Consider the following 24,947-nt stretch of genomic DNA (forward strand, 5'->3'; position numbering starts at 1 on the left):
GACTGGTGAACACAGAGTCAACATCAGTATGTCATTTAGTGTGGAAGTCCTATTATTCCTAGCCTGATGCTAATCATTTTGTGTCAGTTAAGGTGAAATTCTTCACCTCAATAGAATATATGCAAAGAATATGAAACTGTGCAATACCTTGGTGTCTTAAGATTTTGGGTGAACTAGTAAATGCTCAACTCAACAGTACAAATGATCTGCAAACATTACCTATGTGACAATATTATAAATTCTGGTAACAATATTTTGAGTTCTTTTATGCAAACTGTTACAGTCTTGTTTCTGTCATTGTATATAATATGCCACTGTGAACTTCAACTAAACCTGTGATGCTGCCTAACAACCGTATGATTCTCCTTCCTTATGTGTTAAGAAGGAGATGCACTTTCCTTTACCTGCATAAACTGTGAATTGTGAAATCAGAACTGGCCACCAACTAGGGTACAATGTAAACACATTACAATGAACCATCTTGAAAACTTATTTTATGTACAGTCTACATCATTTAGATCTATCCTAGATGCCATCAGTTCCCAGTCCAACTAGATAAGAGACTTCAAGATTCTTTAAACCTGATTGCAATAACAATTTACACATAAGCAGAATGTCTCACGCTCTGCATATCTTATGTATGCAAGTTACTGATCTAGCCCCAAGATGGAACTGCCCCTCCATAATGTATTAATTTATTTCAACATGTTTCATCATTTTAGTATTTTTACAAGTATAGACATATGCACCAATGGCATAGTTCTTACAAATGTAACACATTTAATTATAACTGCAAATATAAAATTTAAAATGCTAAGTTTATTATTGTGAAATGTTTCTTATTGAAGTCATGCTTAGTCATTTAATATGTAGTATTTACATTTTTAAACACACTCTCTCATGTTAAACATATATTATCAGAAAAATGAACGCTTGGCAGTTAAAAACCTGCTTTACCATATGGTTTATAGTACAGTGGGTGGCCAAATTATCGGGGACAGTGCTCACATTTATGTAATTTATAGTTTAAAACAACAGTTTGAACAAATAAAGTGTCTGTCAAAGGATTGTTTTGTTTTGATATTGCTGCTGGTACCATTATTGCTACTGGAGACATACGTCATTTGCCAATTATGTGATATTTCCTCTCATTTGGTTTCTGCTCATTAAAAAGTGTATTGCCATTTTTAATATTGCCTATTTGTTTTTCACTAATTTCCATATCTAAAATAATCAGAAAATATGTAATGATTCTTATTACAATATTTTTGGTAAGTTTTATTGATGAATTTAAATTTTTGTTAATGGTTCAACATGATAACCTCAAATTTGCTTATTTTTAGGAAGAGCATGGCTTCGGATACTTGTCCAAGAAAATTTAGAAGAATATATATGTTCTTATTGTTTTCCACACATTCCTAGAGAGATAAAATAACTATCACAGGGGTTTCAGAGTGTATCATCAACCAAATTAAAATTAAAATGGACAATAAAAAACCTCTCAAAGAAGATCATGCAGGAAAATATGGCAGAAAAATGATCACCTTTCCTTGTACCAACTAGAAAGTCTTGGAGATCTGCCTTGAAAATCATCGTTTGACTATGATGATGAACAAAAAGGGTATAAAGTTTTGAAATGGGTGGTCCAAGAGGTGGTTGGTCAAAGAGAATCTGATTGGTCGTTGGCCTACCCAACAACCATGGCTCATTGACACCATAATGAAGAAATTACCGCAGTGGGTTAGGCAACACCGAAATGTGACTGTTGCAGGACTATAGATTTGGGCATATATAAATTTTTTGATTAGTGTAATATATCATTGATGACTGAGAAGTAATGGCACCAGTCACAAAAACTGACAACAGCCACGAGAGTTATGTGCTGACCACATGCCCCTCCGTATCTCCATTTGGTGACACCTAAGGGCTGAGGATGATACAGTGGCCAGCCCATACAGTTGGGCCTTCAAGGCCTCTTCAGAAAGTGTTTTCTTCTTTTTTTAATCATTAATGATTTTCTACTGTTAATTCTAATATTTTACAGATGTGCTTCTCCAACAAATCAAAATTTTTGTTGATAGAAGTTCTTTTTTCAGACAACACCCTGGAGAATAATTCCACACATGTTGAATTATGGAGAGGGTTAAACACCTGGTTAGTGTCATGGCGTAGTCTCTCATCTCAGCCAAAGGCAGAGGGCACCTATATATCATAGAAAGAGCAATGAAACAAGTCCAGTACAAGCAAGCACTAGTAACCAAGTCACTGCCATAGCTCAATGAATGGTTCCCTTATGATGACAATATAATTTTTATGCATGATTTAGCACTGTGCCACAAAGACAGAAGGGTTACTGTACACACAGCTGAAAAAAAGTTACTGATTTGCCTTGGTCAGGCAATTCACTATACATGAACCCCATAGAAAACATGTGGGAGCTCTCCAAATGGGTGTCTGCAAAGGAAATGACTACCATCTCTTATCAGAGAATGGCATCACTACTCCAAACGCCAAGAAAATGCAAAGCTATATTGAGCAGTAATGCCCTGGTGCATAGAGGCTCTTATTGCAGCACAGAATGGCATCACTAAATACTGAAATCTATTTTATTAGATTTTCGTCAGTGCTAGTATTACTATGATGAAAAATTTTAAAAAAGGTTTTGACTACATGTTTTGTTGTTTTTATGATACCAATAAAACACAAATAAAAAACAAGCACTGTCCAAACAGGCCTTGAAGGCCCAACAGTACTGACTGGCTGCCGTATCATCCTCACCCCTTAGGCATCACCAGATGCAGATCTGGAGGGGCATGTGGTTAGTACATCACTCTCTCATTTGTTGTCAGTTTTCATGACCAGTGATCACTATTTCTGAATCAAGTAGCTCCTCAATTGGCCTCACACGGGCTCAGTACATACCGCTTGCCAACAGCACTTGTCAGACCCTGGCAGTGGCCCATCTAAGTGCTAGCCAAGTCCAACAGTGCTTAACTTTGGTGATCTGACGGGAACAGGTGTTACCACTGTGGTAATGCCATTGGCTTATAGAATAAAGATACAAACAAAAAGTACATAAAGAGACCTACAACCAATTTGTTTTTTGTATTTTTGTATTTCCTTATTCATCCTGTAAATTGTGATTAGGTACATAGTTTGTATAAACAATATAGGATAAGTCAGGTTTGATATAGCACACACAAGTCAATACATGCTGAATATTGGTAACATAATTATAAAAACAATAAGATGATTGCAAGAAGAATTAAGCATAATTATGTGATCACTTACATGATATTTTCTTGGTGCTCCAAAAACTCAGAAACAGAATAGAATTAGTGATCAAACAAGCATTCTTTTAGTTTCATTTTAAATTTAGGTAAATTTTGTATCTCTTTCAAAATGGACAGCATGTGCTGATATAACGTAATGCCCAGTTGTGGCTTAACACCTCTAGCATTTTTTTGGTTATTTTTCTTTGTCTGCCATTAAACATAATGTAGCTCCAGTAATGTGAAATACACAACACTAAATCTAATGAACTACATTACATTGTTAGTCTAGACTTCATGAAACTTGGCACCAGGGTTGTGAGCACACCTTCAGTTGTGCATGTTTTAAGGAGCTTCTGCGCATGCGCAACTGGCATGATGTAATTGCCTTATGAAACAAATACATACAGATTTGATAAACAACATGCACGGTTCTTGGTGTGCACAGCTAGCCCTTACCACTCAACTACAAGTTTACGTCAATGCCAGTAGTTTATGTCAATGCCACCATGTGGTAACACACTGCAGCAGACTTGAATCCCCATTCGCTTGGCATAGAACCCCTTAGACAGTAGCACAATCCCCAGATATGCCTGGTCACTCACTATATAGTAAAATTGTTGTGGATGTCAGTATATGTTATAGTTACACTGACAGAAAAACCTATTTTGTGGTTTTCTGAATGAGCTATAGTATATTAATTTTAAAATTTTACCATACAGTAATTCAGTTGAGGTGCTGATAACCACTAAGCACATCATTGTCAATTGTGAGATTGTAGCATTTATTTGTGCTTCTGAAATCTGTTGATCTAATGTAAGCCTACACTGTATATATAAACATTCATGAAAAGCTGTCTCATTGGTCCATCTGACATTCACTTAAATGTTTGATCGACAATGGTGTGCTTTTGGTTCCCAGGGTGCTGGGTGCCTCATTTTCATTCTAGTCTAGTGACCATGCTGGAAGACATTACTACCTGAATTTAATCATTTTTGCAAATGGCTGTTTGTTTGGAGTTGCTTGTTTACTATGCTGAAATTGGCTTTTGTGTGCAGTGTCAACACGAACTCTGTTGAATCCATTTTAAGTCCTAACAGAAAAGAAAATTATCAGGATAAGTTAGTCACAAAGGAACTAATGCCTTCCAGACCAGATCGGTTGACTCAGAAAATGAATGAAATCAAATAAGCATGCCTACAAGCAAACATTTAACAAAGAAGTGTATAATAAGCATAAATTGTTGTGTAAGCTGTGGGGAAGCAAACAGGGATCTCTTTACTTCCTCTCTTGTTTTGCCATCTGCCTCCTTAAATTCATTTTATTTATTTTCATTTTTGCCTAATTACCATTAACTATAATCTGCATTTCCATAAAAGAGAAAGGTTGGCCCTCAGCCTTAAGGAATATAGCACCAGGTCTGATTTTGTGCTTAGTTTTCTGTATGTAATTAATTTCCTAATTTATTTTGACCTTTCCTAGTTAATATCTTTTGCTACAATCATTATAGGGGGAATTGTTTCGTGACTTAGATTCTATTGTTCACTTATAAACAAAAACAAATTCTGTACTAATTATAAACATTTGGAAGAACTACTAGGATTCTTATTTACAGTACTTATTTGGCTCTATTCGAAAACATATTAGCAAAGCTGGTGCTTAATTAATTCCAAAATCATTACCGGGTTTTTCAAAAATATTGTTTGTATAACTATATCAGTTAATTTCATTATTTAAACAAATAACTGGCCAACCTTTGTGGAAGAAGGAACTGTTAAAAAGAAGGAATTTTTCAATGTATTCAGTTTATTTATGTAACTTAAACATCAAATAATGTATATTCTCAGTGCCTATTATTGTGAGGATATACAAAGGACCAATTTTCAGTCCCGAGACAGTCAGTTCACGGCCGATTTTCAGATGTGAAACATGTATTTGTTAGATTAACAACAATGCATCAACTTAACAGTGGAATAAGTGTAACACAAATAGGCCATGTGTTAGAACAGTTAATGACAATGTCTGTTTAATTTATTTGAAAAAAAAGTGTCACATATACCGTATTATTCTGCAAGAACTGTGAGCTGTGTGGTTAGGATTTTACTGCTCATTGATGTTGAACAGCAAACTATTGTAGCAGTATACTGATGTTGCCTGTGCAACCTATTAATGAGGCTTACCAACATTTACTAACAGTGAACTGGCCATATAATTGTGTAATATTGGGGTATTGTGAACAATGAAAGTAAAGAACTGTGAAATTCAATAATTGTGCAATTGTCTGCTACATCATTTACAGTAGTCAGTTTTGAACTTCCATCCCCCACCCCCAACTTTCAGCCAGTATAACAATGCAGTACACCGACATCGAGGGCTATCAATGAAGAAATAAAGCAGGCGAATGTCACAAGGTGCAAAGTGAGAATGTCCGCAGCTCGTGGTCGTGCGGTAGTGTTCTCGCTTCCCGCGCCCGGGTTCAATTCCCGGCGGGGTCAGGGACTTTCTCTGCCTCGTGATGACTGGGTGTTGTGTGGTGTCCTTAGGTTAGTTAGGTTTAAGCAGTTCTAAGTTCTAGGGGACTGATGACCATAGATGTTAAGTCCCATAGTGCTCAGAGCCATTTGAACCAAAGTGAGAATGTTCCAGAAGTTAATGCATGGATTATTACATGTGATAAAGATCTTGTACATTCATCTGAAAAAATAAAAAAAACACAAAAACTCCCCTCACACAAAAATGCAAGATGGGGTGCAGTGGAAGTTTAAACATTATTTCGTTCTTTCCCTAAATTGTACTTAATTATGTACAAAACAAAACAATATTCCCCAAAAATCATTTTTTTTTCTTTTTCAGACAAGTTATGTGTATTATTATTATTATTATACAAATTTGGCCGTTAAAGACCGTGAAAACAGTTATTTCTTGCGCTTCTGGGAAGTCTTCTTTCTCTCAGTCCACACTTCTTTCAATCTTGCGCTGAAGGCGGCTTTTCTCTCTTCAGACCATTTAGTTCCACAAGTCTTCTTAATTTTCACACCGAAACCCGTGAATGAATTCAGTTTTTTTTCTAAAAAGGTTTCTGTTAAATATTGTTTCCTGATCTATGTCCATTTCTTTTAGATCTCTTTCTGTGTTGATAAACCATAAATTTTTATTTTTTAGATTTGCGATGTTCGAAAATATTTGTTTTGTAAGCCTATTCGGGTTCATCCTCATGATGTGAGCATAAAAGGAGCATCTTCTTTTTCTAATTTCGTCTGTAATTTTGCTGCACTTCGTATACACTTCTTTGTTGCTTTTTAGTCTGTATACAGGCTTGCCTTGATCATCTCTTATTTTCCTGTGTCCAAGAATTGTCCTCACAATTCTTCTTTCACGATTTTCTATCTGTTCTGCGTATGTAAAATTTGCCAGTGTTTCTGATGCATATAGTATCTGCGGTCTAATGACAGTCTGGTAGTGTCTGAGTTTAATGTTTTTGGATATACATTTTTTTCAATACGTTTGTCTGCAGTGTGAGTTGCTGTCTCTAGTTTTTGTATTCTAGCCCTGCAGGCTGGATGACCTTTTGCCACAGGCTGAATTAGTTCACCAAGATATTTAAAATGTTTAGATACCTGTATTTTCCCGTATTTCGTAGTTATTTTCTTTGGTGGATTATTGATATTTGTAATGATTTCTGTCTTTTCAAATGAAATTTGCAAGCCTGCTTTTTCAGCAGTTTCTTTAAGTAATTCTATTTGTTTTATTGTGTCTTTTTGTGTGTAAGCTAAACAGGCGAGATCGTCAGCGAAGGCAAAACAGTTGGTTTCAATGGCTTTGTAGCACTTCCCTCCAATTTGGACTTTCTCAACTCCATGTTTTTGCGTGAGTTTTCTCCATTCTGCTATGACTTTATCCAGAAAACAGTTGAAGAGTACCGGGGACAGCGCATCTCCTTGTCTGACGCCGGTTTTGACTTCGAAATGCCGTGAAATTTCTCCTTGGAATTTTACTTTTGATGTAGTATTTGTTAATGTTTCTTTGATTATGGTGATTGTTGATTCATCTATTTCATATTCTCGAAGTGTTTTGATGAGTGTGTCCCTATGGATTGAGTCATAAGCTTTTTTGAAATCAATGAATGTTATGAAATATTTCTTGCTCCTTGTAGATAAATAGTTCATTGTTGTTTTGAGATTAAAAATTTGTTCGGCGTAGGATCTTCCTGGTCTGAAGCCAGCTTGATATTCTCCAAGTTTTCTCTCTATAATTGGTGATACACGATTGAGCAGGGCTTTTGATATAATTTTGTATGGGACTGGGAGAAGCGATATTCCACGATAGTTGTTAACATCCCTTTTGTCACCTTTTTTAAACAAAGGGTGAATTAGGGCAGTTTTCCAGTGACTTGGGATTTTCTTGGTTTCCCATACTTGTTCAGGTTCTTTGTGTAGTGCTTCTACTGATGTTTCTCCCCCAAGCTTGAGCATTTCTGCTGTAATTGTGTCTTCTCCACATGCTTTCCTGTTTTTGAGATTTTTGATTATGTTTGTGATTTCCTCTCGTGTCGGAGGTGTTGAATGTGTTGGTAACGTTTCTGGTTGCGTAAAACTGAGAGTCTGGATGGGTGTTTGGCAGTTTAGGAGTGTCTCAAAATATTCAGCCAGGATTTCACAGTTTTCAGTATTGTTGGTGGCGAGAGTCTTATTATTTCTCATAAGGTTTAGGCAAGGGGACTGGTATCCTCGGAGTTTCTGGTTGAATGTTTTGTACCAAGCTGCCGTGTTGCATTTCTTTACGATTGAGTCCAGTTGTTGTTTTTCATATTGTCTCTTGGTGTTGCGAATAGTTTTCGAGGCATTCTTTCTGGCTTGCTTAAATTCATCAAAGTTGTTTTCAGTTTTATGTGAGTTCCACTTTTTCCAGGCTTTAAGTCTTTGTATTATTATTATTATTATTATTATTATTATTAATGATTATTATTATTATTACTGGCAGTTGCTGTAGTTGTATAAACTTGTTTGTAAGCATAACTGTTACACAGCAGATGCTATTAATTTCACACTCTCAAATTTATTTGATACTAAAAATTTGTGAACACCCAGAATATGTAGCCACAAGCCACCACTGAAATTTATTAAAAAATTTTATCGGGCTTCCAGCCATGTCAGTTGGTTAAAATCCCACAAGCTTTTGACCGAGCTCCCCTCAGTCATGGTCAAGTGGTAAGAATGATTGCTGTGTCGCTGTGGCCACGTCATTATATAGCCGCACTGCTGGCTGTGACATCACTGGTGCTCTCTTCCTCGCCATATATGGTAATGCTTTCATCCCGCGTCCGTCACGCCCGTTTTAACCTCGCGATGGCCAGTTCCCAGGCTGTGCTGTGCTGCAAATTACCGTCCTCGTTAATGGTGTTTTCAGAGGTTTCTATTTCAATAGCTTCTTTTATGATGCTATTCCAAAATCCCTTCATCCTCATAATGACAGATGTTTTGTCGAATAGAATTCGGTGTCCATTTTCTAAGGCTTGTTCTGCCACGGCTGATTTTTCTGGATAGCGTAGGCGTAAGCACATCTCCTGTTCTAGTGTTGCTCCACAATGCGTACTGTCTGGAAAACATAGTAACAGGCACACTGACATGGTATTTTGTACACTCCAGGCGTTCTACGCCCTAGATCATCCTTCACAGGCGTCATGAGCTGTCAAATTTTTGCTGGGAGCCTGAACACCGATGAAATGTTATTTCTCTTCAAGAGCTGGCTCATCTTTCCCGACACAGTACTACAGAAAGGCAGAAACACAAGTTTCTTGCTTTCTTCTTCGATGGTGTTATCTTCTCTGTTGGTGAGTTTCTTGCATGTCACACCAGATATAGCCAGTGGCACCTGTCCGTGGCTGTACCCGTTTTCCTGAAAGACGTTTTGGAGATGACTCAGTACACCTGGGTACTTTTCTACACACAAAATGTGTCCATCATATGTTAGAGAAACCCAATTAAATTAGAAAATACAAAAATATGAGTATTGTCCCTAATAATATGGCCACCTACTGTATGCTACACTGAACTAACTTTCTAAGGTTATAGGTTTAGTGAGTGAGGTTCATATTTAACATCTGTTCTTACTTGCAGGATCTGATGTTGACAGTAGGAGTCAAAAAAGTTTTTCAAGCTTGGAAGAAGCTAGGTTTAAGTGCTACGTCTCTAAAAACTTCCTTTTCAGCTGGAAGCTGAATACTTGACGTATATTCTAAGTAGCATACTGCAAACCATCATGCAACCCCAAACTGTATAAAAGAATGTCAATTCTAACATTACATACGTACATTCATACATTAATGAATGTATAAAAAATGTTCTTACCACAAATCCAAAAACAATTTTAGTAATTATGGGCAAGATGAACTATTAAACTTCGTTTATTTCAAATATAGCAACATTACCTTTGCTGGTTGAATGTTACTGTACGTCTTTAGACTGAGAAGAGGTGTGTATAACTGCCTCGCCTGTTACTGCTTGTGGCACAAGGGCTTGGTCATTCCACACCAGAGATGTATCACTTAATGGAATTGAAGAATTCCATGGTCACTGCCAGATAGATGGAACACGCCACAACTTAGATCCAAAATACACACATCAAAAAAAAAGTTTTGCATCTCCTTGGTTCCAAGAGTTCTGGAACCTATACAGAAAATTGGAATAGAGATCAAGATAAACATCATTTACATCATTTTTATTGCTCATGAAAACCACACATTGCAGGTTGTACCACCATACAGTGAGAACTTCAGAGGTGGTGGTCCAGATTGCTGTACACACCAGTACCAATAATACCCAGGAGCACGTCCTCTTACATTGATGCATGACTGTGTTCATTGTGACATACTATCCACAAGTTCATTAAGACACTGTTGGCCCAGATTGTCCCACTCCTCAATGGCGATTCGGCATAGGCCCCTCATTGGTTGGTGAGCCACATCATCCATAAACAGCCCTTTTCAATCTATCCCAGGCATGTTCGATAGGGTTCATGTCTAGAGAACATGCTGGCCACTCTATTTGAGCCAGGTCATTATCCTGAAGGAGGTCACTCACAAGATGTCCATGATGGGGGCGCGAATTGACATCCATGGAGACGAAAGCGTCGCCAATATGCAGCTGATATGGTTGCACTATCACTCGGAGGATGGCATTCACATTTAATAAAGCCATTACGGTGCCTTCTATGACCACCAGCGCCGTATGTTGGCCCCACATAATGCCACTCCAAAACAGCAAGGAACCTCCACTTGCTGCACTCACTGGACAGTGTGTCTAAGGCGTTCAGCCTGACCGGGTTGCCTTCAAACATGTATCTGACAATTGTCTGGTTGAAAGCATATGCAACACTCATCGGTGAAGAGAATGTGATGCCAATTCTGAGTGGTCCATTCAGCATGTTGTTGGGCCCATCTGTAGCATGCTGCATGGTGTTGTGGTTGCAAAGATGGATCTTGACGTGGACGTTGGGAGTGAAGGTGTGCATCATGCAGCCTATTGTGCACAGTTTGAGTCGTAACACGACATCCTGTGGCTGTATGAAAAGCATTATTCAAGATTGTGTCGTTGCTGTCAGGTTTCTTCCATGCCATAATGCATAGTAGCCCTTGGGCAGCCTGAGCGAGGCATGTCATCAACAGATCCTGTATCTCTGTATCTCCTCCATGTTCGAACAACGTCACTTTGTTTCACTCTGAGACACCTGGACACTTCCTTGTTGAGAGCCCTTACTGGCAGAAAGTAACAATGCAGGCACGACCAAACCGTGGTATTGACCATCTAGTCATGGTTGAACTACAGGCAACATGAGCCCTGTACCTCCTTCCTGGTGGAATGACTGGAACCGAACAGCTGTCAGATCCCCTCCGTCTAATAGATGCTGCTCATGCACGATTGTTTACATCTTTTGGCGGTTTTAGTGACACCTCTGAACAGTCAAAGGGCTTGTGTCTGTGACACAATATCCACAGTTAACATCTATCTTCAGGAGTTCTGGGAACTGGGGTGAAGCCAAACTTTTTTTTGATGTGTGCACTGTCCAAGGTACAACACAGTCATTCTTGGATCAAGGAGGAAGCATTGGCCAATATGTGCTTACGTTAACTTGTGCTTACATTAACTTGTGATCTTGAGACGTTAACCACATATATGTGTTACCCAGACAAACGTAGTCCCGAAATTTCATTACTCTATATTAATTATTTTTTGGTGTTGTGATTTTTTCCTGCCAGTGTATATACTCTGCAAATCAGTGTGAAGTGCACTGCAGATTGTACCTCCTTTTACACCAGTTATTAGGGCTTCTTCTCGTTCCATTCATGTGTCGAGCACAGAAAGACGGCTGAAATCCCTCTGTATGGTACAGGCTATAATTGTGCTAACCCTTCCTTCACAATATATGGGGGTGTTATTTATATCTCTAGATCCTTCACTTACAGCTGGTACTTGAAACTCTGTTGCTAGGCTTTCGTGGATAGATTGAATCTATCTTCAATTCCCTTCATGTTTCCCAACTGCCTACCAATTGTTGGCCAGTATTGGAGAGTCTCTTGATAACGGTGCCATTACGCTGTAAACGTAAGTCTACTGCAATAATTTAATTATATGAAACGTTCAGTTTTATGCCACCATTATCAACTTTTTCATTACTTGTGTAGATTGTGTCTAAAATACCAATTAAACAGAAAAGCGTGGTCGGGGACAAAAGAAACGTTACTGCTGGGGACGAAAGTAACAGTGTTTCTTTCGTCTCCGTTACTGAAAAAGTATTGTTAATTGCAGGTCCCGTGTTTTTTTTCGTTAGCGAACAGTAAATTAGGTATGATACTTTTAGAAGTAGCAGTGTCTTGCTGAAAAAAACTCGTTATTACTGAACAGACTCGTTATTTACTTAGTTATTTCGTTAAGGGAATTATGCCACGAACACAGTTTAGGACGACTATAAGAGAACTAACTCCTACTACTGTATATCAAATTGCGGCAGATGATGTTGCTAAAATTTGCTAAACCAAGTCCTGAGCACAAATGTTTACTGCTTCTCGACAATCACGAATCTCATATATCCATCAGAAGCGTGAATTTTTACAAAAGCAAGGGGATTGTTATGTTGACATTCCCATCGCACTGTACACACAGGATGCAGCCTCTAGACCGTTCAGCCGCGCAGGATTAGCTGAGCGGTCTACCGACACGGTAGCTCAGCGTGTTCGGTCAGAGGGTTAGCTGCCCTCTGTAACAAAAAAAAACTTGAGTTAATCGATCAACAACGAACTTAAACGTATGTCTTACGACGTCCACCCCCCGACGTCCGCCCCGAGCAGATGCAACGAATAAAACCGATAAAATGATATTAAAAAAAAAGGCTATCTAAGGCGTTGCAGTCATGGACTGTGCGGCTGGTCCCGGCGGAGGTTCGAGTCCTACCTCGGGCATGGGTGTGTGTGTGTTTGTCCTTAGGATAATTTAGGTTAAGTAGTGTGTAAGCTTAGGGACTGATGACCTTAGCCGGCCGCGGTGGTCTAGCGGTTCTGGCGCTGCAGTCCGGAACCGCGGGACTGCTACGGTCGCAGGTTCGAATCCTGCCTCGGGCATGGGTGTGTGTGATGTCCTTAGGTTAGTTAGGTTTAATTAGTTCTAAGTTCTAGGGGACTTATGACCTAAGATGTTGAGTCCCATAGTGCTCAGAGCCATTTGAACCATTTGATGACCTTAGCAGTTAAGTCCCGTAAGATTTCACACACATTTGAACTTTTTTTTTTTTCTAGACCGTTCAGTTTAAGGTACATTTAAAAAGATGGTGAATTCCTTTGCTGACAACTGGATGAAGAATCATCTGGGAAAGACCATGTCAATTTATGGCATCCCTTTAATTGTAAGGGAAGAACTGCCACTTGCTGTAACTCCCAAAACCATTGCAGCAGGGTTTCACTGCACAGGTATAGTACCATTTAATAGGAATGCGTTCAGTGAAATCGATTTTCCACCATCTTCTGTCACTGATCGCCCAGCACAAGTTTCCAATTATGGAAAGCAAACTATGTCCTTAGCAGAATCATTAGCGATTTCTAGTGACCCATCTGAAGCTGGGAGGTCATCTAATCCTGATCCAGTAGCAATACGCGAGAAAACACTTTCAAATGACACAGGTTGTGATGCAGGACCTAGTGGTTTACAGTCATCTTCTTCAGTTCGCGCAGCCTTTTCACCCGAAGGTGTTCGTCCGTTACCAAAAGCAGGTCCACGGCAAGAAACAAGAAAAGGAAGAAAAAGAAGAAAGTCTGCAATTTTGACCGACACTCCAGAGAAATTGGCTATAAAAGAAGAGCTAAAGACCCGTCCCCAGGCGAAAAAAGCGGAAAAGAAGCTAAATTTAAAAAGCAGCTGGCCAAGAGTGCGAAAGCAGAAAAAACCTGAAGAATCATCATCGGAAAACAATGATAGCTACTGCGTTGGATGTGTCGTGCCTTTCTGCCACAGACCACAGTCGTCTCAAAGAGAATGAATTCAGTGTTAGGAATGTAAGAATTGGTCTCATGTTGCTTGTAACAAAAGGGGGGGGGGGGGTATTGACGTGTGCCATAATTGTAAATCTGAATAGGACTAAGACATGCATTAATTTTCTCTTTTATTGACTCACTGAACATTTACTCATAAAGCCTGAATTCGTTCAGTGCTATTAATTGCTATTTCAGTTAATATAATCATTGTAAACGAATGAGAATTGAAGTTTATTGATGTTTAATTACGGCAATGTTTTGTAATGGTAATGTACTTTATGTTACTGTATGAGTCCTTTAGGTAATAAAATGTGGCTTAACTTATTATGTTACTTTCGTAACCTACCTGTGTTACTGTCGTCCCCGGTAACGGTGGCAAAAGTAACAGGTACACTGATGCCTTAAAATTAGTTTTACAAATACCAAATATATGTAATTTTGTGGTAAATAAATTCATTTGTGTTAGGGAAGCTTCAGAGAACTCACACAATCGTTCCTTTTGTTTCAAAAGTTTATAGGGAGGTAATAAAAAAACGCAATATGCAAAATGTTACTTCTGTCCCCAAGTTATTTAATTCCAAAAATGAAACGTAGAAAACTTACTCCAGCGATAAATGGATGCTAATTATATACATTATTATCATCAAAAGAAAAAGAAGTTTTATATGTTTGTATTATTTCTAGTGATAATATATGATTAAGAAATATTGAGGTGTATTAAAAACTATTAATATAAAAGTAATATATAACTGTAATATATAAAATATATATTTAATTAGCTAAATAGCTGGGTAGCTAGAGGCCAAATAAATACAATGAAATAAAAAACGTTAAAATAGATCTCTGCTCGATGTGCTGTTTGAGGCTTTCCCGGCGCTGCATCTGCTTGATAGGTTCCCGGGATTTACGCCGGATAATATTGTAGAAACCGCACAATATTTCAGCGAGACAACTGCCCGCCATGTTCAGGTGCTACTGTCGCGTCGCTTTTTTTTTTTTTTTTTTTTTTTTTTTTTTTTTTTTTTTTTTTTTTTTTTTTTTTGGAGGAGGGCGGGCTGTTTGAGGGCATGCTGGCGTCCCTTTTCAGCCGTTGGGTTTTTACATGGTTATTTTTATTTTGTACAATTTATTTTTCCTGCAAGTGCATTTTTGTGATTTGTTGACAATTATGTTATTGCAGGTTTTTAGCAGAATGAAAACATTATAAACAAGTATATTAATATAATAAAATTTAAAACATAATAAAATTTAGAACATAATAAAATTTTAAAATTTAAATTTACAGTGAAAGAAAAGGTGATGAAGGTAACATAGACAATTTTGTTAACATGATGCAATTTAAGTTTACGAGGGATGAGGATAGGTGTAGATGAATGAGGATAAGTTAATCAGGTATGTTAGCAATGAAGGAGCATAGATACGTAGAATACAAAATAAATGGGGTATAAAAGACATATAGTATGTAAATTTATGTTAACATTATGGGAATTTATTGGATGATTTATTTAGGTACATGTCTTGTGCTTATGTGTGTGGTTGATAATGTGGTGTGTGGAGCTGATGCATGTATATATATAGTTAGTCTGTGTCTGTTACAGATTCCGAGCGTAGTTGGCTTTACAAGTGTATATATGCATATACATAGTTTAATTTGAGGAATACATAACAAATGGGTGTATGTAATACATTATTTATCCTGCTTCTTCTTTTCCTTTCCCTGAGAGGGGGTGAGCGCTGTTTGGTGTTGTTTGGATTGTTTGTGTTTCCTGTGGTGGATTGTTTTGGGTGTGTGTGTGTGCGCGGCTGTGAGTGTGTTTGTGGTTATTCTGTTGTTCTTTCGTCGAGGTGAGTAGGTGTTGTTGTGCCTGCGGTTAGGGGTAGTAGGATAGGGATGAGGTCAGGGAATGTTTTGGCTGTGTTTTGGGCTATTGTGCGTGATGGGGGAATGTAATTGTATTTCGGTTTTCTGTTTTCTCTTGCGTTTATGGTGAGAATGTCCTCCATGTCCGGTCTGTTGTGGATAATGTGGTTTCCATATCTCGCCCTCAGTTTGGTCATTCTGGTTTGGAGTGGTTCTATACCAGAGCTCGTGTATACTTCGTTGCTGGGGGTTGTAGGGGTTACCTTGGTGATGCTGCGTATTAACTTCCTTTCCGTTTTGTACAGTTTTTCCGCTACGTGGGCCTGTATTCCCCCGAGTGGGGCGACTGCGTATTCGAGTATTGGTCTTATAAATGTTTTGTATGTATGTAGGGCTGTTTCGTCGCTGCAGCCGTGGAAGCGTCCTTGAACCTGTCTTATTAAATTTTGTCGTAGTCGTGTTTTGTTCAGAAGGTGATTTAGGTGCGTTTTCCAGTTCAGGTGTCGGTCTAAATATACTCCAAGGTATCTGGCTGAGTTGGCCAGTGTGAGTGGCGTGTTCCATAGTCTTAGTCGGATGTCGTTGTCGTCTTGTTGTCGTTTTTTGGTCAGATGTCTGTGTTTGAAAAGAACTGTCTGTGTTTTGTTGGGATTGGGCCGAATTCGCCACTTGATCATCCATTGCTCTAGTCGTGTAAGGTAGTCGTTCGTCTTTCGTTGTACAGTGTTTGTTCTTAGTTCGGTGCACCAGTAAGCTGTATCGTCTGCATACAGTTCTACGGTTTCGGTTCGTGTCCTGACAGCGGGTATGTCGGCTGTATATAACGTGTAGAGTAGGGACGATAATATTCCGCCTTGGGGTACCCCTGCTTGTGGGATAAAGGCTTCGGATTTTTCTTTTTCTACATGTACTATGCAGGTTCTGTCGGTTAAGTAAGCTTTTATAATTCTTGTCATTTTCGTTGGGATTCCTATTTCTGTTAATTTGTAAAGTAGTCCGTTGTGCCATAATTTGTCAAAGGCGCGCTCGATGTCCAGGAGTACAGCGAGCGTGCAGTGTCCTTTGTTAAACCCTTTCGCTATGCTGTCAGTCAGTCTCAGTAGGGGGTCGTTGGTGGAGTGCTTCTGTCGAAAGCCTGCCTGTATAGGGGGGATTAGTCCTTTGTCATCTGTGTATTTCCGTATCATGTCTGTCAGTATACGTTCATATGTCTTTCCTATTACGTCTAGTAGTGATATTGGTCTGTATGAACGGGGGTCAGTCCTTGGTTTGTCGGGTTTGGGGATCATTATAGTTCTGCTGGTTTTCCAATTTGTTGGGATAGTTTCGTGAGTCATGCAAAAGTTGAAGATGAGGGATAGGTCGCGTCGCTGAGAAGCGCGCCAATTTATATGCTGGCTTTCTAGAACAGCGCAGGCGCCAGCGGGGCATAACGTCATCGAAGACCAATCGTAGACAGCGTCGAATACCAGAGCCCTCTGCTGGAGAAACGGGTCGCGGTCTGCGGAAGCGCGCCGCGGCGCGGGAAAATGCGGCAGGGAGCGACGGACCCCGTTCGCGCCCGCGAGGTGTTGGCGCGCGATTTAAGCATCTGCGTTAAGGCTTCCCATCTGCGTTGACTCGGTGCGGTTGCTAATCTGTGGCTGACGATTCCTTAGTGCCGCCAAGGCTGGCTCCCAGGCTTTGCTCAGGTGAAACCCCTTGTCTCTGTTTATTAGGTCACTGCTTATACGTATTTCGAGCGCCTCTTTGATGATGGAGTCCCAGTATGTGGAAGCATGCGAGAGGATCTTGGTTTCTTCATAATTCATGCCGTGTCCCGTGTCAAGGCAATGTTCAGCAACCGCAGATTTCTCTGGCTGACCCAACCTCGTGTGACGTTTATGTTCGTCGCATCTGTCTTTGACCGTACGACACGTCTGGCCAATATAAGATTTCCCACATTGGCACGGGATTTTGCCCAGAACGGGTACTCCGAGAAGCAGATCCGGAACACGTTTCGACCAGCACGCTCCAAACCTCAAGAACAACCTGAAGAAGCAGATAACACCACGGGGTTGGTTTTTCTACCATATGTCGGTGGCGTGTCATTTAAGGTGGGCAGAATTTTCAAGAAATACCGGATTAAATGTGTTTCCCGACCTCCAGCAAAAGTGAAATCAATGCTGGGCTCTGTTAAAGACAACCTCGGCCTGAGGAGACCAGGAATATACAAAATCCCGTGCCAGTGTGGGAAATCTTATATTGGCCAGACGTGTCGTACGGTCAAAGACAGATGCGACGAACATAAACGTCACACGAGGTTGAGTCAGCCAGAGAAATCTGCGGTTGCTGAACATTGCCTTGACACGGGACACGGCATGAATTATGAAGAAACCAAGATCCTCTCGCATGCTTCCACATACTGGGACTCCATCATCAAAGAGGCGCTCGAAATACGTATAAGCAGTGACCTAATAAACAGAGACAAGGGGTTTCACCTGAGCAAAGCCTGGGAGCCAGGCTTGGCGGCACTAAGGAATCGTCAGCCACAGATTAGCAACCGCACCGAGTCAACGCAGATGGGAAGCCTTAGCGCAGATGCTTAAATCGCGCGCCAACACCTCGCGCGCGCGAACGGGGTCCGTCGCTCCCTGCCGCATTTTCCCGCGCCGCGGCGCGCTTCCGCAGACCGCGACCCGTTTCTCCAGCAGAGGGCTCTGGTATTCGACGCTGTCTACGATTGGTCTTCGATGACGTTATGTCCCGCTGGCGCCTGCGCTGTTCTAGAAAGCCAGCATATAAATTGGCGCGCTTCTCAGCGACGCGACAGTAGCACCTGAAGATGGCGGGCAGTTGTCTCGCTGAAATATTGTGCGGTTTCTACAATATTATCCGGCGTAAATCCCGGGAACCTATCAAGCAGATCTCTGCTCATTCATGCACCACTCACATTGGACAGGTAGATCAGTTCGCCAAATCAGCAGCAGCTACCATCAGTAATTTTTTATCACTCGCCAGTTTCTACATCAGACTTGAAACACGGATCAGGAAGAAAAATAATGTCTGTTGGTAAGAGTGTTAGAATTTATCTATATCTTGTAAGGGAAAATGGTATGCCTCGATACAAAGAACTAGCCCTCCTAAACCTTGCTTCCAAGCCAAAAAATTCTCAAAGAAATTAATAACAAGTATAATTTGGATTCGTTTTAATCATGAATATTTTCCAGCACATCTTCACCGAATACTAATCTTTAATTCTCCTTATTGTGATAGTAATAATGCCTATTACGCTGATCTCAACCACATTTTCTTTGCTGTTCAAAACACAGTATGTACAGACAGGTTTCAATCGAAATTTAGTGTGCTTTCACACTGGCGATTTCGTCGCCGCGATTTAGCCGCGCGTTTCAATTACTGCAATGCGCGACTATCGCGCGGTTGAACCATGCGACTGGATCGCCAGGCACGCGGCTCAATGGCGCGGCAGCAGCTCCGTGGCGGAAGCTGTCTGTGTGCTTGTGCCAGACAGTTCCGAAATGGATTCGGACGAGGAAGTGTTGCTTTTCGCTCTGTTGTTGAAAAGGAAATAAAGACGCCGCCAACATCAAAGAAAATACTGGATTCATCCTCTACTGAATACTCGAGAGAAACACGGACATTTTTTCACAATTTATTACGAATTAAGAGAAAACCCTGCAAAATTGATGAACTATTTCAGAATGTCTGTGACATCTTTTGATGAATTATGTGGTATGCTGAGGTCAAATCTCACAAAGCAAAATACGCAAATAAGGAACAGTATTTCACTAGAGGAAAGACTAATGTTTACTTTAAGGTAAATAAAATGCTTATTTTACATATACCTTTATTTTTAAAGTAGGTTTAACAGTAATTTGCTCCAATGTGTAATATTAAAATACAGTAAGTCAAAACTATGATATTTCGCGACACAGAGAATAAATCAGTGACCACTGATGAATCAGATGATACAGGTGAAAGTGTGGTATCACGATTTGATGTACCTGGGCCTGGATTAGATGCAGGTACAGTTATGGGTGAATTTGAGTATACAGGTACTGGTATTTGTGAAGTGAACTGAAAACTCTAGTTGTCTAGTGAACTGTAAGACCTGCTGTACTTCTCAAAACTGACATTATTTCATATTTAGCGTCCATTTTCAAATGTTGTGGCACAGATTTCAAATCATCTAATAATGATGGTAGAAAATATTTGTCAGGGTCATCTGCTTCGGCCATTGATGCGTTTTTTTCTTGATGTTTGCTGCAAGTACCTGAAACAATTTCTCCTCGTCTGTCATCTTTTGTCTCTTACGGGAATTGGAGGCAACTTCATCTTGTACATCAGAATTATTTGCCTCATCAGTATGTGCATCAGCTTCTTCCAACTCTGGTGGTTTAGTGGCAGTTACAGGTGATAGGAAATTATGCATATCGAAATATACATATTTTTGTGGGTTTCTGCAGGAAAACCATTTTTTGAGGCTTTTCTCTTGTTGAGTTCTCTTGTGTAACAGTCACGAATGTTCTTCCACTTCTCTTGTAACTGTGATGCTGCAAAAAACAAGACTCTCTGATTTCAGGTACCTTGCTACAGGCTGTACACTTACAGAGCTACATTATTCAATCAAATGTGGCATTTCAACTATATCAAAAATCGTGTGAGAAACTTGTCAGGAGATATGGGATAATCTACAAAGCATATGCATGCCACCTGAAGAAGGTTGGATTAATATAGCAGAAAAATTTAAAGTATATGCTGATTTTCCGAACTGTCTTGTAAGAATTATTAAACCTGAACACAGTGGCTCTTTATACCATAACTACAAACACTTTTTGTCAATAGTGTTACTAACAGTTTGTGACGCTGATTATAACTTTACATTTATAATAGACGTAGGTTCATATGGCAAAAGGGGTGACTCACAAATTTACAAAAACAGTGAGCTTTACAAAAGAATCAAAGACAATAATCTAAATTCGCCAGAGCCTCGACCTTTGACTGACTCGGGTGAGACTCTTCCATTCTGCTTTGTTGGAGATGAAGCATTTGCACTTGAAGAAAACATGCAACGTCCGTGTAGTGGAAAAAAATGGACAGAGAAAAGAAAGGTTTATAATTACAGGTTACCGAGGGCGCGACGTTACATTGAGTGCACTTTCTAAATCCTATCCAACAAATGGCGAATTTTTCATCGCCCTTTAAATGTGAATGAGGACTATTGTGCAGTAATAATTAAAGCATGTAGCTTTCTGGACAACTTCGTTCGCAAAAGATATGGTTTCAAACTGGATGATACTTTAGAAATAACTGGGTTTGACGATGTACAGAGCACCACGCCTGTAAGAAGCCGCCATGCCGTGAGTGTACGAGACAAATTTGCTGATTATTTTGTCAGCAGTGAAGGTGCTCTTACTTGGCAAATGAGCAAGATATAAAATGTATTCTAATTTTTTATAAAAAAACTGTCTAGAGCGCAAACTTTTGAATTTATTAGTAACTAGTTTCAATCCATAGGTGGATCATCTTCAGGCAATACCACAGTTGGCGTGGAGCGGAGCAGATGCTACGGATGCCTCCGGGTGCTGTTACTGCTTATGAAAATTGAAGCAAAGTTTGCACTCTAGACTGTTTCTTATAAAAATTGTAAGAGGAAAAGAGCACTGTTTACCCAAAATGTTCCCAAAAATATAAGATGTATTATAATGAGAAATAAACAGAATAAAACATATCAATTTCGTTTTTCTCCGATACTGTTTTATTTACGAAGTCAGGAACAAATTTGTTACACATCTCCTCCCAAGCATTACGTTTTTCGAACTTGTTACTGTAATCCTTGTTTCTTGAATCCCAAATTACAGGGCGACGTTCTACTTGAATGATGAAAGGTTCCACGTCGAAAATCATTTTTGGAGCAAAAATAGTACAATAGCACGCGTGCCTAATAAACACTGTTTTCGCACCATAAATGGTGTCCCAAATATTTCCCTAAGTACGACCAGAAGAAAGCACAGTATGTAAACGGAAGCTGTTCCTTAATGACACAGGATTTTAATCCACGTAGTAAGTACAATCACGTATGATATTTAAATGCACAATTTGTCTGTGTGTGCATCCCATGTCAATTGTGGACCGAAATGAATTGCAAGTAGCCTGACAGATCCCACTCACTTACCTACTCACTTAATTTGTGGAGTGGAAGTTCATTGTTTAAGTTCTGTTTTCATTTAGTAATAGTATGTCAACAGCCGCGGTGGCCTACTGAGGAGAAATTTAGTTGTATCACAGACAGCTTTAGAAAAGATGAAGTAAGCAAGTCTTTACTTGATTATGAAGCAAAGAATCAAGTCCAGTTTGCTAGAACTTACCTTTGCGATTCATTCAACCTAGCCCTCTAGATGCAGCCTTTGCAGACTACAGTAAGTTATACTCGATGTCTTTATTTTCAGACCTACAGTATGGAAGAACGTGTTCTGACAGGTGCATATGCTCATGAACGTGCACACATCGGCAAAGCATAGAAATATGTGCAACGAAATTTTGCGGCATGGTTCCACAAAGAATCTCCACCAGAGCGAACGATATTGCGATGGCAACAGAAACTCTGCAGAATCAGATCCTTTTCGGATGGAAACAGGATATATCAACCATCAACACAACAAACACGTGTAGTAATGGCGAATTCTGCGACCAGACCTCCCACAAAATTGTTCCGAAAAAGATTTGCTGAACTTGGAATTCCAGAAACGACTACGCTCACACACATGAAAAATATCTAGAATTGCAATCTTTTAGGCCAACATTAGTAAATGAATTGAGTGATGAGGGCATGCAGCGAATACGTGAATCTTAGTCAAGATTACTCGATGTGTTATCGGTCTTGTCGGAACAGCGGTATTTTTTCTGGAGCAAGGAAAATCCATATTGTTATGAAGAGCTGAAGAATAATTATGCACATGCTATGATCTGGGCTGCAATTTCCAGTATGCACCCCGCAGGCGTATTTCTTCGATGGTGCAGTGAATCAACATTATTACTTGCAAATGTTGCGTGAATGGTTCATTCCAGGTCTCCAGAGACTCAACACTCTTGGTGACAGTTTGCTTCAACAAGATAGAGCTCCTGCCCAGTACACTCTCCGTGCTGGAGAACTCATGGATGCAGCGTGGCCCCAGAGGTGGATAGGGAGAGCATCAGTGCATCTGCCAGCGCCGATCGAGTGGCCTCCAAGGAATCCAGATCTGACATCATGCTACAATTCCCTGTGGGGAATAATTAACCAGCATGTCGCGAAACAACGATACCAGACAATTGACGAATTGAAGCAAGCTGTTGGTGAGGTGAAGCAAGCTGTTAGTGAGGCATTCAAGGGAATCACACTGCCTACGCTTTGGCAAATTTCACACAGGACCTGACGCCGCACCATTTCGTGCTGCGACAATGATTGTGCCCATAATGATGTTCTGGATCGCTAAACTATTGGAACGTAAAGTATCAACATTTGTCACACATCTACTATGACATGTTCAAAATAAATAAATCACATCATGAGCAAAAACGAGGGAGATGGCAGAACTTTCGGGCCAGACTGTAGAAGTCGAGTTAGTGTCCGACGTAGAAACGCGTCACGGCCGGAACTACTCGCCCATTCCGCACCGATCTGTTAAGAATTTCTGCAGTCATCTATGAGGAGTAGGCGGAATATACGTCATATTGAGGCCACACGGATTGCCTTATGTCAATGATATATGTCTTGCAGCAACAACGGCCACATATCTGTTAGGAACTGAATATACTTGTGGCTATTTAGAGCCCTATTAATAAAACAAGGGCCAATGATGTGGCTCCTGAAAAAGGCGCACTAAACGTTCACAATCTAAGCTGTTGTTTCTTCACTTCCTTCAAGTAGTGTGGATTTCTAGTTGACCTATAGTGCATATTGCGGAGATTCTTTTGCCCATAAAGCCGGTCGTTGTGGCCGAGCGGTTCTAGGCGCTTCAGTCTGGAACCGCGCTGCTGCTACGGTCGGAAGTTCAATCCTGCCTTGGGCATGGATGTGTGTGATGTCCTTAGGTTAGTTTGGTTTAAGTAGTTCTAAGTAGTTCTAAGTCTAGGGTACTGATGACCTCAGATGTTAAGGCCCATAGTGCTTAGAGCCATTTTTTATTTTGTCCATAGTTGTTAAACAGTGCTTCATCCGTAAACAAAACCTTGCATACAGACGCTGTATCACTTTGCAGCTTTTGCAGACATCACTCGGAGGTCTGTAAGGGCAGGCGCGCACTACAAGCCAAACTATCGTCTACTAATTTGGTCGGATTAGACTGCATCTCCGCACACTGTTGCAGTTAAATTGTTCGGTTTTCGGTAGATAGTGGGAGCGCTGATTGGCTGTCGTCCAATTGCTAGTTGTAAAAGTTCACTTGTAGTGAGTGCTTCTTTTTTTAACAGAACGTTGTCGAGAACAGCTGCTATTATTGCCCTTATTATGAGACATAGGAGGAAAATAAATGTACAGGGAGAGGTTATTACGAAGAAAGTTTTACACGCAGGATTCTAAACTACTAAACACCCGAAAAAGTTTTCGCTTGTTATAGAACGAGCATTGACAGTTTCAGTGAACTTGTTAAATTAATTGGACCATGTATAAGAAAACATATTACAATTTTACGACGTGCTATAGCTGTCAAAGAGATATTAAGTGTGACATTAAGGCAAATGTAACATATATTTTCTTTTTATAGGTATACTTATTTTTAATAAAGGTATATGTTTCTTCCAAATCAATCAGTTCAGAATTATTAGTAAAACTGGAGCAATATGATTGTACTGTGCCGTTGGAGCATCCTGGCGACGTACTGTTTTGAATGTCCCGTATCTCATGAACTGTCGGCAAATTTGGTGATGAACCACCACCACCAGCAAGTGGAAAATAGTTTGTTCGATTTGTCACCGATTCCACTGTAATACTGGTCCCTGGATAATGTATTCCAGAGAAGACAAAGTTGACAGTTGTCCGTTGCAGCTGCTTGCGCGTTGACTCATTTCTGAAATATTCTGACGACGGCGCTCTGCTAATATATGTTTGAAATTGCTTAGGGTATTAATCTTAGCATCTAGTTTTTCTCATGGGGCAGGAGACTGGAGTGAGGGTACAATAGATAAAGCGAAGTTAATATCACCATCTTTTGTTTCGTTTAATGCTTGCAATAACTCTTTATCACCGTCATCAAGATTAGTACGCTTCTGCCCAAGACACTTTTTACCTCCAGGATGTGGAATTGACCTACAATTA

General features: G+C 39.9%; 1 protein-coding gene and 1 pseudogene across 1 annotated transcript in view; one reads left to right on the plus strand and one right to left on the minus strand.

Moving 5' to 3' along the window:
* LOC126236355 (UPF0193 protein EVG1 homolog) overlaps nt 1–24,947 on the plus strand; it is a 333,107-nt gene that overhangs the window by 31,973 nt on the left and 276,187 nt on the right. The window lies entirely within an intron of this gene.
* Nucleotides 2,927–3,045, minus strand: LOC126237982 (5S ribosomal RNA; annotated as a pseudogene).

The sequence above is a fragment of the Schistocerca nitens genome, chromosome 2, assembly GCF_023898315.1.
Source record: "Schistocerca nitens isolate TAMUIC-IGC-003100 chromosome 2, iqSchNite1.1, whole genome shotgun sequence".
Taxonomy (NCBI): domain Eukaryota; kingdom Metazoa; phylum Arthropoda; class Insecta; order Orthoptera; family Acrididae; genus Schistocerca; species Schistocerca nitens.